This window comes from Leucopleurus acutus (genome assembly GCF_964270905.1).
Source record: "Leucopleurus acutus genome assembly, chromosome: 3".
In the NCBI taxonomy this organism is placed as follows: domain Eukaryota; kingdom Metazoa; phylum Chordata; class Mammalia; order Artiodactyla; family Delphinidae; genus Leucopleurus; species Leucopleurus acutus.
The window spans coordinates 49,539,465-49,551,000 of record NC_139145.1 but is presented as its reverse complement, the minus strand read 5'-3'; positions in this window follow the sequence as shown (position 1 = coordinate 49,551,000).

Below are 11,536 nucleotides of genomic sequence, written 5' to 3'. Positions count from 1 at the left end.
CACCATGTGACCAGCAACATGATGCTGCCCTCTTCTCAGGCCCCAGGAAGGGGAGTCACAGAGAGTGGAGGGCACAGGGCTGGATGTCTTTGCGTGTGCGGAGAGGAGAGACAGGGGGTCGGGGTCGGACAAACTCTCGCGTCACAAGTAGGCTCAGTGTCCTCCAGCCTCCTCTTCCAGCGTCTCTGCCATAGCTCCCTTCCGTCACCTGCCCCAACCCCTGAGACTCACCTCTATCCCCTAGACCTCACCATCCAGCATCTCTCACCCTCACGCTAGTTTATCCAGCCAGCCATTACCTCAACGAGCGTGTCCTGAGCTTCCTAATAATAGCATTGGATGCCTGTTGACAAAACATATTTCCCTTCCATTATTTTATTTCATTCTGCATGTGTGTGGTGGTGGTTATTATTTTCTTTTACCCTGTCTCCACCATTCACTGAGAATCTTTTCCAGTCGAGGGCCAGACTCACTAAAATGCATATCAGAGTCCTCCACTGGGCTCAAAATGCCAACTGTACATGTACAGGGTGTAGGAGATGTGGCTCAAAAGCAGCAGTGGTATAGTGATGTCTTGGTGAAGCATAAAGACAATATAATTCACCGGAGATATCGCAGTTGAAAGGGGGGAAACGCTACTCTGATGTTAGGCTGCGTTAATAAAGATAGAGTGCCCAGAATGAGGGAAGTCATGGCCTTGCCCTGGTCTATGCTGGTTTGATTTTCCTGGATTACTGTGGTCAGTTTAGTTCTGAGAATCTGACAGACTGGGTTGAGAGTAGAGGAGTGTGAACAGGAGAGAAGGGGTCGGAAAATTCTTCCCTATATGGAATAGTTGAAGCGACTGAGGTTTAGCTTGAGGAAGGGAATAGAAAATACTCAGAGGATGGGATTAAAATCAGTGGGGTAGAGTGGGGGGAGATTTCACCTCTCTAGAAAAGGGATGCGAAAGATGGAATGAATGAGCTGCCTCTGGGGAAAGTGAGGCCACTGACACCAGAGATGCACAAGGCTGGAGGCCTTAGTGAAAGGGGATTTGAGATTGAGATGGGGGCTTTTGTTCCCTTCCAGTCCCAACACCGAGCCGCTCTGAGTCGGTGTCTCCTCACTCCAGCTCTTCCCACAGGTTGTGCTGAAGGTAAGGGGTCCCCAGGGAGGCCTGAGCACATCCCACCCCTGGTCTCTCCATGCTGCACATCCTCAACTCCCACGCCCGCCCCACAGCCCACCAGGACCAGGACACAAAGTCTTGGACAGGCTAATCCACATGGTTGGAGGAACCCTTGGGAAGCACCTTGTCCACCCCCTCCCTGTATGGTGGGGTGAATGGAGGCAAGTGAGGAGAAAGGGTTTGCCCGAAGTCAGTGGCTTGTACGAGGTGATCATAACTCCACCTTGAACCCAGACCTCCACCCCTGGGCTCCTGCCTCCGAGCCTGCCAGGTCATTAGTGGAGCGACAATGTGGTTCCCCCAGTCAGGGAAGGTTCCCAGGCAGAATCAGTCCCACTCTTTTCCACACCCCATAGTGTCTCTCATTTGAGATCTGCTTGACATGCATTTATTGAGAACCTACTAGGTGCCAGGCATTATGCTAGCACTTAGTGATGTGATAGTGGCTGCATTAGAGTAGGGGGTGAGCTTCTTCCCTCTGTCGCCTTCAGAGCACTTCTCAGTTTTGAAATTACTTGGTTTATTTATTCATCTAATGGCTTACTCCCTGCCTTCCCTGTGCCACCCTGCCCTGCTCTCAACCCATCCAAGCCCCCACTGTACTCCCAGCTCCCAGAGCAGTCCGGGTTCATAGGATATGTTTATAAACTGCTTGCTGAATGAGTGAATGGGGAGCAAAACTGACGCGATGCCAGCCCTTGTGGCATGGGTAACAACCCATGGGTAACAACCAGGGTAACAATCAACACTTCCTGAGCCCGTCCATAGGCCTGGCACTATGCCAAGTGTTTCTCCCACATCATCTCATTTGATTTTCACAACAGTGCCTAGAAGGTAGTGCTATCATTGGCCCCATTTTACAGATGAGGAAACTGAGGCTCAGAGAGGTTGAATAGCCTCTCACGGCTCTTGCCACCTCCCACCTTATATTATAACTATCTAAGCCCCTGTCTCATGCCCCTCTGACCACACTAGACTCCTGGAAGGCAGGAACCACTTCTGCTTTCCCTCTGTTCTCCCCTGTGTCCTGCACAGCGCTGACCTTCCTTGGCACCTATAAACGTTTATTACATTCAGTTGGGTTGAATAAAGATTTGGGAAAGGAAAAGAGGACACGGTGAGGAAGAGAGGATGAGTAGAGAACACCAAGCAAGGGGCAGACAGCAGCATAACGCAGCGTCAGTGCTGGGAGCCAGCTTCAAAGACCGTTTCACCCAGTGCCTCCCCCACCCACATTCAACTTTGGGACTCCCTCCAGAGCAGCCCGCCAAGGAGTTTCCCAGGCTCTGCTTGTTCACCACCAGTGATGGGGAGCTCAGCACCTATTGAGGCATGAGATGATCCAAGGATATCACTTAGCCCAGGGCCAGGTGGTTCCCTGACAGCTCGTCTTTCCTGAGTACTTTCTCTGTGCCAGGCACATTAGAGCCACAAGAGGTAGGTACTATTATTATCCTAGTTGGACAGATGAGAAAACCGGGGCATGGAGAGTTGTATAACTTGCCCAAGGTCTCACAGCTGGTAAGTGGGAGAATACAGAATACAGTTTGAAGCCCAGGAGTGGGGCCCTAGAGAGCCTGCCCTCCTAACCTCTATGCCAGCGCTGTCCATTGAAATAAATGCAAACACACATGTAATGTTACATTTTCTAAAAGCCACACTAAAACAGTAAAAAGAAACAGGTGAAAAAAAAAGGAACCTGAGAAATTTATCTTAATAATATGTTCACTTAAATCCAAAATAGTATCGTTTTAACATGTAATAAATCTAAGAAAACTCATTAATGTGACACTTTACGTTCTTCTTTGGGTTCTAAGCCTTGGAAATCTGGTATGCATTGTAGCACATCTCAGTTTGAACTCAGCACCTTTCAAAAGCTTAGTAGCACATGTGGCTAGTGGCCACCATACTGGACCACACAGTTGTGTACTAGACTGCCTTTCAAGGTGCTTGCTATGCTATATCCTAGTGCATAGGAAGAATCCAATAAATGTCAGGCACCGTTATGATTATTTTTATCACTGGCTGTTGTTGGTGGTGGTCCAGGGAGAAGCTGGGCTGAGGCCCCAAGCCCTTGGCATAAGCACTGATGTTTCTGTTCTTAATCTGAGTCCTCCAAGCCAGCAGCTTGATGTCTCCCAGGCTAAGCCAAGCTTTGTGCACCCTTGGCCTCTGGGTTGGGAAGAGCCAGCCTAATTCTCTCTAGGAGGTGAGGGAGAGACCAGGCCGAGGTCTCTCCATCTCCCCAGCTGGCCAGCTGAGCACCACATGAAGTGAGGCCTCCTTGGGGTTTATAAGCCTGTGGCCCATCTGCTGTGGAGTGTGGGGTGGCCAGGTACACATCTGGAAGGAAAAGGACAAAGGCCCCTCCTTCTGTGGTCTCTGGAAGCAGCACCTCCTGCACGCCTTAGGCAGATTAGGTCTTTACACAGAACAAACAAACACACAAATCCCCACACATTTTTTTAATACTTCTTTTTTTCATGAAACCCCACGAGTTAAATGGAACAGAGATAAGGGGTTGGCATTGCCCCCTATCCCTCTGTGGTTCCTGGACAGTTGCTGAGCGCTTGCAAAGTGGTTCCCAAACCTGCCTGCACATTGGAATCACCTGGGAAATTTTGAAATATACCAATGCCTCAGAGGTTGCGATTGAATTGCCTTAGGGTGCGGCGGCTGGGGCTTTGGAATGTGTAAAAGATCTCGGGAGATCTATCAGGCAGACGATTTCGGGAACTGCTCTGCTAACCCTTTGGGGCACAAGCTCATCTAGTCCTCACAGCAGCTAGGATGCTGGTGTGGTGGTTATAGTTCCCACTTTACAGATGGAAAGATGGAGGCTCACAGAAGTAAAATAACGGGCCCAAGTTCAGACAGCCAGGAAACAGGCATGGTAGGGATTTACTAGCCATGGTCTTAGCCAGTGGTGTGCTGTTAAATGTTTAACGACTGGCTCTCTGGAGCCAAAACAAAAGCCCTGATTTGTAGCATCTGCCCATATCCATGGTGGAATGACTCCCACCATGGCTGATTTCAAGCTACCAAAGTGACGTCACTGAGCACAGAGTTGGGAAGTGGTTCACACAATTGGCTGTTGGGTCAGTACATTGGGCTCCAGCATGTGGCTGGGCCACGCGGCACGGTGAAGAGGGGGGGATCCTGTTGAGTAGGAGGTAGATATTGTAGTAATTTGCTGAATTTTTAGTCATAGAACACTTTCTCAAATGAAAAATTTGAAAGCCCCCAATATTTCCAACAGATAAAAAGCAGTATGTTATCAGTAGAGGTTTATTTTATAAACTTAAATTATAATAAGATCTTGCTCTTGCTAAACTGGGTGAGCCCCAGGGCGGGGTGGAGACTTATGATAATGGGCAGTAGGTGGCGTGAACAGCAGCCTCCACTCAGAACCAGAAGCCTTGTGGTCCAGGCCTACCTCTGACCTCAGTGCCCGGGTGGCCTTGGGCCAGTCCCTGTCCCTCTGGGCCTCCATTTTTTTGTGTGTCCAGGAGGAGCCTGGACGGCACGTGGGACCCGCAGGGTGTGGTTTTCTAAGCTGGTGTTGGCCCTGCAGCACCCCTGCCTGACCCCAGCCAGCCTTGGCCCTGTATTTATAGCCATGACTTCAGTCTCTCCAGTGCCACTGAAGCTAGTTCCCTGGACCACATATTTATAAACCCAGCAGGGCAGAAATAGATGTGACGTGCAGGGAACTTGGCTGATTTGGTGAGCAGACTGGATTTGGTGTGTCCATTTGGAATGGGCTCAAGCTCCCAGCATCCTGGGTACCAGGACTCAGGCAATCCAGAGCCGGAAGGGCGCTTGGAGACTCCAAGCCCAGCCCTGTATTTGTGTGGTTGGGGGTCACTCAGGCCCAGGAGCGAAGGGACATGTCCAGGTGTGCAGAGGGCATGGCAGAGACAGGCCCAGAATAAAGAATTTTTCTGTACTGTGCAAAATGGCCTCTCCCCGGACCCTGGGGAGACCGCCCCCTCCACGAGTGATCATATCAGGTGCCAGGTACCTGTCAGGTCCTGGTTTGGTTGTTTTTCTGCTCTGGGACTGTGGGCAGAGATTATCCTCCCTCGGCCTCTGTTTCTCCATCTGTTAAATGTGAATAGTAGTAGGTACCTGCCTTCTAAGGTTACTGTGGGGAATAAATAAGGTCATGCTTGATATCATATACCTGGACAGTGCCAGCACACAGTCACAGTCAGTGTTCGGTCAGTGGTGCCTTATATCCTCAGTCACCCCTTAACAAAAGTAACCTATAGGATATCATTATTATTATCCCCAAACTCATTGTATAGCATGTGTTTTACATCGAGGAGACACTCTATCCATTTAATGAACTTGGAAAAGAACGCCCTCAAAGAAATAAAGCTAATATGTGAAATCACATTTTTATATACTGGACCATAAAAATGCTCAATCCTAGATGGTAGACAGGTTCGTAGTGGAACATGAAGGTTCTAAAGTGGTGAATGCTTGAATAATCAGAGTGTTAGCGTAAGACATCTCCCAGGGGCTTGCAGGGTTTGTGTTCCTGAGTTTGCCACCTAATGTTGATTTTCCATATTTTTAATTGTATATGAGAATTTAATGTAATACTGAACCTGAAATACATATGCCATACAAAACAGAAGATAGCATCATAGTAATACCACTGTTTTTCCTGTCCTAATGATACATGCACTCCCCAGTCCCCTTTCCTGCTTAATTATTTTTCCATTGCACTTATCACCCTCTGACATACTTTCTTATTTATTTATTGTCCGTCCACCCCAACTAACGTGTGAGCTTCACGTGGGCAGGGTTTCTCTCTCTTTTGTTCACTGTGTACTGCCAGGGCTTAAAATAGTGGATGGCACAGAGCAGGTGTTCAGTGAATATGTGTCAAAAGAAAGAATGAATGAATAAGTGAATGTGTGCGTCTCCATCCTACCAAGAAGGCAACTGGAATTCAGTGAGATGAGTGACTGGTCCAAAGTTACCAAGCTATCATGAGGCTGAACTGAGGCCTGGCTGACACTCATCTCTCCTGAGACCACCCAGTGTGTCCAGCTCAGGAGTTCTTCCCAGGCCCTCACAGCTACCTCTTCTCAAGGGATGGTTTCCTGACGCTTCCAGAGCTCTCCCAGCTTCACATGACGCTCGTCCAACACTGGTCCCTTAGGTCCCAGGAGTAGGACAGGAACAGTGGGGAGAAGGGAAGTGGGGAAGAAGGAAGAGCAGTCAGAGCAGGCTGGGCAGCCAGGGTGGTGATGGCCGGAGGCCAAGGCAAGAAGAAAGGAGGCCACGATCGGTCAGTCTGTCCTGCAGGTCTGGAGGGAGGGGTCAGTAATGTGGGGTCACATTTGCACATCCCTCTGGGACTGACTCTGCCCACTGGAAAATGCCAGGGGAGGGCAAGTCCAGGGAGGATTCAGGGACACCTTCAATCGTGGATACTGCCATCCCCACCAACCACTCTGCCCAAGGCCTTTTTTAGCTGGGGAAACTGAGGCCCATTGAAAGGAAGTGACTCTTCCAGAACACATAGCAAGATAGTTCCAAATGCCAGGCTTCCTCATTCTCACCAGTTCTGGAGGTTGGAGGGGGTTGAGACTCCCCCTTTGGAGCCATGGGGAAGAGACCCCCACCCACGTTGGCTCCCATCCCCCCCTTGAGAGAAAAGCACTAAGGCAGGAACATACTCTCAGTTCAGACCCTTGAGGACAACAAAAGCTCTCTTCCTAGTGGCCAAGAGAACTCAGCTCTGGACAGTCCAGACACTACCCTCCACCCCACTCCTAATGCGAGGGTGCTGCCAGACAGGGGTGGGGTGAGTAGGGGCACCCTGAGCCATCTGGACCAGTTCTGGGTGACCCCTTTCCCCAGAGTGACTCCAATTCTGTCCCTAGGCTATACATACAGTTAGTACCTCAGTTACTCCAAGTCCATTATTCCACTTGATAAATATTTATTTAGTGACTCCTATGTTCCAGGCAGTGTACCAAGCACCGCAGATAATCTTCCCCTCTCTCCCTTCCACCCTCCCATCCTCCCATCTTTCCATTCTTCCTCCTCATTCATTCATTCGTTCATTTAGTAACTACTTAAACTATTAAGGCAGTACAGCCTATGGAGAAGAGGGATATCTGGAGCTGGACTATCCGGATCTGACCCCCAACTCAGCCACTCACTAGCTGTGTGAGCTTGGCAAGTCACATAAGTTCAATTTCCTTATCTGTAAAATGGGGATAATAATAGCATCTTCCTTATAGGGTTGTGATGAGGATAACATGAGTCAATGTACACTAAGTGTCTGGAATAACACCTGATGTAGTAAACACTTCATAGACTTCAGCCATCATCCTTGTCATTGTGATTATGTGCCTGGCGCTGTGCCAGGTGCTGAGGAAATTGCTTCAAAATGCTCCTCTCACAGAGGCGTCTGCACGCCAGCCCTTGTTTCAGCCTCCACTTCCACCCCCAAAGCTGGGCCTTGTCACGGCTCCCGCAGCCCTATAGGGCTACCCTCTACATGACCTCTCAAGCCAGCAGGAGAGAGTCCAGGCAGCTGAAGCCTGTCGCAATTTGGCCACCTTCTCTCCCAGCCTCACCTCCCTCTGCCCTGCCACACGTGCCCTAGCCTCAGCCTATCCAGGCCCTTGTGGTTCTCCAGATTCGTCCTCAAAGGGTCCTTCCTTCTTGCCTCCACGGGGCCTTGATGGACGGAGTACCCTCCATTCATCAGACTGCCAAACGCTTCCTGACAAAATCCTTCAAATTCAACTGAAACATCGTCCATCATCCCAGGAAGCCCTCCTTCCTTCCCCTCAGCCAAGAATCATGAGATCTGCCTCTGCATCTGCATTTCCCTTTGTTTGCAACTTTTCTTTATTCCATGAGCAATGGGGAGCCACGGAGGGTTCCTGAGCAGCTGAGCAACACACTCAGAGGTACACTTTAGAAGAATGGGCCAGATCCTGTAGAGGACGGAGACAGGGAGAGATCGCAGGTAGGCAGGCCAGGCATGGAGTCCTTCAGAGGAATAAGGGTTTCAGCTTCCTGGGCTGCTTATCCCCTCTCTGCCTACTCTAGTCTCCCCCTTACGAAATCAGATCCTGTGATTTCCCCAGCACTGACCCAGGAAGTCAGGGGGAAAGTCAAAACTAGGACCCCATGCCTGATGCTGCCATGTGCCTACTTAAGCCTGATCCTCAGCATTCCTCACTCCCTTTATTTCCTCTGCAGCTGCAAAGCAGGCTGAGGGCACTGAAGACGATGAAGAATCAGGGCAGGCCAGACTGTGCTTTATGTTCACCTGGCCTGTGAGCCAAGCATCCCCAGAGCCCCATAGGTGAGCAGCACCCGGCCCTGCTCCCTCATCCCCCGCCAAGTAAAGGAACGAGCCTGTATCTTTCAGTTAATCCCTCAACAACCCTGTGAAGTAGGCTCTGTGTTAATCTGTTTTACAGAAGGGGAAACTGAAGCTCACAAAGACAGAGAGACTTGCCCAGAGTCGGGCAGCCACTGAACAGAGGAGTCAGAATTCAAACCCAGATCTGATTCCAAAGCCAGTGCCCTTCCTCCACCACATAGGGACGTGAGGCTCCCAAGGCCACGTCTCCTGGGCCCACTCATGGCAGAAGGCAACCACTGAAGGAGCCTCTGGAGATCTCGGCAGACTCTCAGAGCTGCACGGACAGGGGCTGTAGAGATCTGATGCTCAGCTAGGCCTCTGGTCCTGGGGGCCCTGCTTGGACTCCTGGGAGGCGAGGGGAGGGAGGACAGGAGGCTGACCGCTCAGGAGGGAGCAGGGCTTGTGCAAGAGGCTGGAGGCAGGTGTCTTGACACCTGGGCTCTAATGCCAGGCCTGTGTCTGAACCTTCTGTACAACCTAAGCGATACCTTCCCTGTCCTGGGCTCAGAGCTCCCCTCTCTGAGATGAACGCAGTGGGTTTGCTGGACTCTGTCAGCCCTATCAGCTGAGGGTGGATGGCCTGGAACCTTGGGCCTGTGGCCAGAGGAGGGCTGTGGATTTGGGGAAGCTGGTATCAGAGGACTCCCCCTCCCGTTTCTGTGGAGGCCGGAGCAGGCTCTCTCCTGCCCACGGTGGAGCCGTGCCCACACTGACAGGTGTGCTGTGTCTGAGCGCGCAAGCTCGGGGGCTGGGCGGGGTCCCTGGAGTCAAGTCTGCAGCCACTGAGAGTGCGGGTAAGAGCACGGGGCCCAGCAGTTCTACCACTCAGCCCCCTGTGACCCTGGATGCAGAATTTCTCTCTCCGTGCCTCAGTTTCCTCATCTGTAGACAGCACTCAACGTGGCTGTCCCACAGGAGCGTTAGGTCAAAGCCTTGTCCAGGCACCAGCAGATGCTCAGGAAGGGGCAGCCGCCATTACTGTTCCGGGTCCTGACACCCCCGCCCCTTCCCCAGGCTCCGGAGCAGGGTGGGTGTTCCAGGGCTTGGGCCCACAATGGGGCCTGCCCAGACCCCCCAGCTGGGCTGGGAGCCTTCCCTCTTTGGGAGGGAGACTTGAATTGGAGCGCCCCTGCCAACTCCTCCCTCCCGGCTTGGCAGTGCGAAGACAACGCCGGCCAAAAATATTTGTGTGGGTGGCGGAAAGTTAACTTTTCCGCCTCTGTCTTCTTTCCTGGAAACCGTGGCCACCGTCAAATACAGCAAAACAGAAGCAGGCATAGAGTGAGGCGAGGCCCTGTGGGGCGTCCCAGGGAGCCCTGCCCCCCACACCCACTCCTGCCTCCTGCCATCTGGCTCCATGGTGGGGCGGGTGGCGGTGGTGATGGAGGGCTCCAAAGGCTTAGGATCATGGCATCCTGCAATGCCAGGGCTGGCTGGACCCTCCAGCATCATCTGGCTCAAGCCCACCATGGTGCCTTTGGGCAAACCGACTCGAGTACAGAAGGCCCCTGCCCAAGGTCAAACAGCCAGCTAGGACTCTTCAGAATTCTACCAGCCCTTCGTGAGATTCTAAGATTCTCTGAAACTCTAATGGCAGAAATCTGGCAGGAGCTGGCGAGTGAGAAGGAATCTGGAGACGAATGAGGCCCTGGAACCTCTCTTCCCTGTGTCCACCATGACGGTCAAGGTGCCAGAGATCAGCCTTATCACTTACTAGCTGTGTGACTCAGGCCAGAAGTCACTTCGCCTCTCTGATCCTCAATTTCCCCACCTCCGAAATGGGATAATAACAGTACCTCCCTCATAGGAGCCTACTGGGGTGGGGGATGCCTGACCCTGCCTGGGGGCGGAGGCATGGCCTCCAGGTACCACAGCAGCAGAGGTCAGCCCAGGCCCTGAGGTCGCCAACGTCCACAGTCTTTCACAATTCTCAGAATTCTCACTGCCCATGGGGCAGCCAGTAGGAGGTGGGGGGGATTCTTCTCTTTCTGTTTTATAACAGGATAAGTGACATTCGGAGAGTTCAGATCCTCCAGAGTTCACACAGCTGAGCAGTGGTGGAATCCAAGATCTGTTAACCAATATCTATAAACTTCAAGGTTTCCTCCCGAGTGCAATTGGTCACTGACCCTGACTTAAGCTCTACCTGCCCATCCTGGGGCATCTTGCCCACCTCTGCCTGGGGCCTCCACAAACGATTTTTAAATCTTTGTCTCCAACCTGGACCTCTCCCCTGCTCTTCAGGCCTCCCTGTGGAGCTGACCGTGCTCAGCTCCCCCGGAAATCCCAAATCAAACTCATCTCCCTGCTCCCCTGAACACCTGCTCCTAACCATTTATTCCTGATCTCTATTAACGAAATCACACTGTCACCAGAGTGACGAACTGGGCTGCATCCTAGCCTCCTCCCTCTTCCTTCACACCCACTCTCCATCTGCCTCCCCGCCCAGCCAATTCTTCCGCCCAAGTTTCTCTCCCATCTATCCCCTCCGTGCATCCCTGTAGAAAAGACTCCATCCTCTCTCTCCTGGATTGCCATCATTTTTTTTTTTTTGCCATCATTTTTAACATTTCTAAATAATCATACTGTTATTATTATTGTCCCTGTTGTCATTCACAGCTCTCCCCACCAGATTTGAAGGCTTCTCAAGCCAGAGTACCATGTCTTCTTTAGTCCCACTGTAGCCCCAGTACATTTTATAGTGTCTAAAATGTAAACAGGAGCTCAAAAGTTTTTGGTGGAATGAAAGAATAGTCAACATGTATTAAGTTATGTCTCAGAAACTGTCCTAAGTCCTCTGCATGCATTTTCTCACTTAGTCCTCATTGCAACACTATGATGGAAATATTACGGTTCCCATTTTACAGATGGGGAAGCTGAAGTTCACAAAGGTCATGGGACTTGTTGCCCACCACACAGGTGGCAGAGGTGGGATTCTAGCTCAAAGCCTGGGCATG